Genomic DNA, 6,098 nt, shown 5'->3' on the forward strand with positions numbered 1-6,098 from the left:
GAGCGAAACTCCATCTCAAAAAATATATATTAGTAGCTCTCAGTAACACACAGTTGAACAATAATAACGTTCATTAAACAAATGTTTTCTTATTCTGGAGAAAGTTGCAAAGATAGCTCAGAAAGTAGGTATATACTTTCTCCCACTCCCTCACGATGTTAATTAGGGGTATGTTTGTCACAACTAAAAACTTAACACTAGTATAGTACCATTAATTAGACTACAGACTAGATTCCAATTTCAGTAGTTTTTCCATTAATCTTTTCTCTGTTCTAAGATCCAATTCAGGTTACCAAGTTGCAATTAGTTGTCATGTCTCTTTAGTTCCCTGTAGTCTGTAACAGTTTCTCCATTCCATACAGATCATTGATTTTTATGATCTTGAGAGTCTTAAAGAGTATTGACCAGTAGAAGTGTAATAGGCAAAGAGTTAAAATAGAAATTTTTTTTCTTACAAAAAGAGTATTGTCCAGGTATTTTGTAGAATATTCTTCAATTTGTGTTTCTCTGGTGTTTTCTCCCAATTACAGTAGAATTATAGAAAGAATAATTTTCATACCTTTTACCCAGAGGTAAGGCGTTCTCTCATGATAAGATAGATACCAGGGGCCACATGATATCAACGTGACTTATCACTAGTAATAGAAACTTTGGTCACTTGGTTAAGGCGGTGTCTTCCAGGAGTCTTCATTATAAGATTTATATTTTATCAGTTCTGTCCTCTGTTCTTTGGAATCCAATCACTAAGTTCAGCCTATACTCAAAGGGAGAGAAATTAAGATCTACCTCCTGGAAATGAAATATATATATATATATATATATATATATATATATATATGTATGTATGTATATATATATGCGTGTGTATGTGTATATATATATATAGAGAGAGAGAGAGGAGAGAGAGAGAGACAGCAATTTTTCTATATAGGAGACTTTTTTCTTTCCTCCCATTGAGTTATTTATTTAATCATTTATTTATATAACTATGGTCTCATCCTTTATAATCAAATTCTGTTGTTTTGTTGCTCAAAGTTAACATTCTTTTTTGTTTTGTTTTCTAAACAGAGTCTCACTCTGTTGTTCAGGCTAGAGCGCAGTAGCATGATCATGGCTCACAGCAGCCTCTACATCCCAGGCTCAGGTGATCCCTCCACTTTAGCCTCTGGAGTATCGGAGACCAAAGGCACATGCCATCACCCTAGGCTAATTTTTTTTTTTTTTTGTATTTTTTTGTAGAGATGGGGTTTTGTCACATTGCCCAGAGTCGTCTTGAATTCCTGGGCTCAAGCCCTCTGTCTGCCTTGGCCTCCTAAAATCCTGACATTACGGGCGTGCGTCATTATGCCTGGCCAAAGTTAACATTCCTGTAACCTCTACCCTAAGAAAGTCTCTGCCCTCCCTCTATCAAATTGTAGACTCCTGAATCTAGGCACATGCTGTGTAGAATTCCTTTGTTTTCCTCAACAGCAGCCAGCAAAGATCATCGAATGTAACAAATGTTTGTTAAATACCTGTTGGTAGATAAGTAGAGAGATCATATATAAACAGACGTGTCTTTCTACCACAGGTTAATCTATATAAAAACCATTTCAGCCAGGTAATTTCCTGTTCCAGTTTTCCAGGTCTCAAGGCAAAAGAAAAAAAAAATGTTTGAGAAATGGAGGGGAATATGAGCACACTTAAGGAAAAAGATAGTCTTAAGACAATTCTCAGAGGTAAAGAGTTGTTTATATCAACTTTTCTCGTCCTTCAATATCACATCTGTGACCCTCTGGCCTTTCCCAAAACACTGCTTATTTACAAAAAGCCACATATTTTACAAAATCAAAACCCTAAAGATTAATTTATATACTATCTTAAAATTTTAAAAACTAACATTTGCTCAACATAAAAAGGAAATACTGCAATTTTTACTTATCCTAATTTTTTAAGTTATTATTGCAATAATCAATTACAAAGCTGCATATACTAATAATAAAACACACTATTCTGCTACCTGAAATTCTTGACCCTAGTGTACTAAAGATGTGAGATTGTCTAATTGGAATTCACCCCATCATGTACTATTACATTTATTAGCCAAGGGATGCGTTTGTAGATTCCTTTATGTGAGCAAAATGCCAAGTGCTCAAAGGCCAAGTCTTAGCAGTCAAAATGAAGCAGAATATCAAGTAATTACATAACAAATTCAGACAGTGTATATAATAATTACTGAGACCAGAACATTCATCCTTAGCTCTTGGACATTTGAGCTATCTATGTAAGTACTGGGCCAGCTCCATACAGAAATAATGTCGAATTAAAGGTATTTATTAAGACAAATTTTAACAGGCTTGATTGCTATTTATTCCAATTAAGAAAACAAAAGCTAAGGTTGTAGAGGTAACCATCATATTATGATTAGAATCAGAAAATAACTATAAGAGGGACAATTCCAGAACCTTAAACTAGGTGGGCAACAGAGTTGGAAGAATGTGGTGGTGGTGGGTGGGTGGGGAGCTCATCAGTAAAGAAAGTCTGCTTTTCTTTTTATTTCATATGTGGAGTCATCAGATTTGACAAGCTACTAGTCAAAGAAGGGTTTAATTTTCTAATATTTCTTGAAATAGGATCTCTACTATTTTTCGCACAGGGCCAAAGCTGAAGTGTACATGTTGTATATTGACAGCTTCCATAAATACTATTTTCTCTTTGCTTACTTCAGGAAACACACCACCTGATTCCCAATTAACACAATGATGTACATCGAATGAAAGCCCTTGCTTTTTTGTTTCACTGTCATCCATCCCATAATATTCCCAGGCAGGGAAACATTTGAAGCAGCATCAGACAAGTATGAGTATTGGAAAGCAAAACTGCACATACACACACGCCCCACACGCCCCACACACCCCACACGAGAGACAGAGAAAGAGAGAGAGAGAACGAACCACTATTTTTCTCTCATTTGCAAGTGTGCAGGTATTCTACATGGAGCAGGGAAAAAAATACTCCAACTTCTTACATTTCTAGCACTCACACTTCTTGCTCCTCTGTTTGCAGTAATTTCAAAACAGTTTCATTCAGCAACTGAGTAACATCAGAGGAGAAACCTGTCTTGGCAGGAAGCACTCACTCTTTGCCTCAGAAAGCCTCTGGGATGAAAGAGGTCCTGTATGCTGCTGTTTGAAATTCTACTTCATTCCAGTGAGCAGTAGAAATAAAATTATTTGGTTAGGAAAGCAGAGTAGGGGCAGCAAAGTCAGAGATCAGGACTGCCTGGCTCCTTGCCAATTACCCAGCTCCCCTGCACTCTTGTAACAGTGATCCAGGAGGGTGCCATCTCTTTTGAGACCACGCTTCTCTGTCCCATTTCCATTACTTCTGAAGCCCTATATTTAAAAGGGTTCTTTAGAAATGTAAAGAGAAAATCTGATTATCATTGTTTACAAATACTGATGTGGCACATCTTCCTCTGAAAATGACTTGATCAAAATTGACTTAGGTCAGACTTATTTCATGATCAATTAACAAAGGTTAATTGAGAAAGGCAAAGCTGGTTAGGATGTGTTTTGTGCATATTTATCCAGTTCTTAAATTGAACAGGAGCCATTGCAAGTTCAGATGCTATATTCCTTTTCATATTTCCAATTACTACCTAGCAATGACCAATCTTTTCTCTACCCTGGTATTCCACTGCTGTTACTACTAAACATTTATAATAGGTAAACACTTTCTCTTGCAATATTTGAGGTTTTATTTAAATGGAAATCAATTTTTCTTTGGCATAAAGGCACATAATATGGGTTAAAGTTATTATTAACCTTGAAATACACAGTGCCCTATAGTTCAGAATCTGAAATTCCGAAGGTATTAGAAGAATTATCTGGAAACAGACTTTACATTTTTAGACTTGCATAAGAAAAGGTAGAAGAAATTTAATATTTATATTTCACTAAAAGATAGAGAGCTTTTTTCAAAGTTTAAGACATTGTCAATAATATTACACTGGAAATTGTACAAGGAGGAAAGCATATTAAATGGTCTAATGATAGGAGATCAGAGAAAGACAAAATCAATTTGATATTTAGATGATTTAACTAAAGGGAACTATATATACATGTATATATATGTGTGTGTGTGTGTGTATGCTCAATTAATGTCTTTGGACATGAAAAAGTACAATTATAACTAGTGATAGGGGGCATATTTCACCAAAAGTGGCTAGATATTCCCTCTGTTGGGGAATATGCTACATTGACAGCAGTCAAGAAGTAAACAAAAATGAGTAAGTGGACCCATGACAAGCCATGGACAGCAAGTCCTTAAAGACCTCAGTCTCTGCTCAGCTCCAGCCAATTAAGCATAATAGGATAGCAGCGCAGTGTTGCTATTGCTATTAATTTCTGAAGAGAAGTATAAAATTTAGATTTTTATAAGCTCATTTGTTTTTTAAACACTGAAAATTCTTTTTTCTTCCCCCAAAAATTTGCCAGCCAAAAGAAATAAGATTGGACTAGGTTCCCAGGAAGTCACCTTATCCCTCACATTTGAAAGGATCCTAGAGGAGCCAAGGTAGATAATGCTGGGTAGGCAATCAATCAAATGTCACTCATGGAGTACAATGGTATGGTCAGCTCATGGAGGCTACAAATGCAACCTTCAAGGATGCCCTAATTAAAATTATTGATCAGCTCTTGATGTGCTATATCTATATCTTTGTAGCAATAATGAATTTACCATTTCATATTAATGTATATGATGATGATGATGTCTGTTTTTATGAGCCATTTTGCTTCCTATGGAGAAATGGAAAAGTAATTTACTGTGTTTGGCCAGGACTGCCCAAACTTAGTGCCAGGCAACGCCTGATAGAAACTTGGATCACAAGGGGCACACGAATGTCATAGGCTCTAGGGCTGAACCAAACAAGCTTCTTTCTTGTTCTATGATTCAAAAAGATTCTGTTTGAGAGAAAAGGGCAAGATTAGGCTTCAGAGAAGAGAGTCCTTGGTTCCAGAGTAAGGCATCAGGCAGTTTATCAGTCTTTCAAGCAAGAGAAAGGTATGCCACACAGATACAGAGTGGTCGACCAATAGAAAAGCCAAGATGGAACAAGGTATAGCATTAAAGAGGAAATCTCTGAAGGTCTCAATACCACTTATGCACTACAGCATCCTTTTTACAGATAACGCTTATCAATCCCATAGAGGAGAAAGGGAAATCTTAAAGGCATAGAAAGGGACCAGACAAGGTCGGATCTGGGAAAGTCCTAAAACTCCATGGAAGTATAACTGTGCACCAGCAGATGATTAGATACGAGTATGAAATGTGCAGGAATTTGGATGCTGCTCTGTGTTTGATCTAAAATATTTTTATTTATATTTCAAAAATACTGGAGCTCAGTTGCAGGTAGATAGAAACAGCTCTATGTTGCTCCAAGGTGGTGCTTACACCTATCATTTTAAGCCTTTACAATTGAATAACACTTTAAAGATATAAAGAATAATGTTTTTGGCAAAAAGGGTAAAACTAGGAGTAGAAAATTCATTCTTGAATGACAATTAGGTGAGCCAATAGGAACACCCCCCAAAAAAGGACAAGACAAAGACTCCCCCAAGTCCCAGAACATTCAGTATATTTTCTTGAAAAGGCCATTAACACAGGTCTAAATCAAAGTGAGTGGCACGTATGATATTCCCCCAGTGTCATCATAATCTTAGCACAGTCTTATAAATCAATGAAGCAACACACTCATATAAACAGTGTAAAACCACAGCATAAAACTGTGTACTGCATGTGATAAGGCCACTACCTCTTTAGAATCTAAGTTGATTTTTTAAGTGATCTCCAGAGAGTCACGAAATCAATTTTTTTGCCTCTTGTAAGCACTGATTAGTCTTCTCCCAATCTCCATCCTGCCCTCATTTTTGTTCTTTGCTTCATATTGAGCACTTACACCCTGTCTGGGCAGGATGTTCTTCGGCTTAATTCCAACCTGTTTCACAATATGAGACTCCAGGCAACCTTTCGTATCAGTGACTTTTACTCAGGTATAAAAGCTCTTTAAAGTCTACCAAAAATCATAGAATGTATGCCCATATGAAATGTTTTAT

The sequence above is a fragment of the Papio anubis genome, chromosome 15, assembly GCF_008728515.1.
Source record: "Papio anubis isolate 15944 chromosome 15, Panubis1.0, whole genome shotgun sequence".
Taxonomy (NCBI): domain Eukaryota; kingdom Metazoa; phylum Chordata; class Mammalia; order Primates; family Cercopithecidae; genus Papio; species Papio anubis.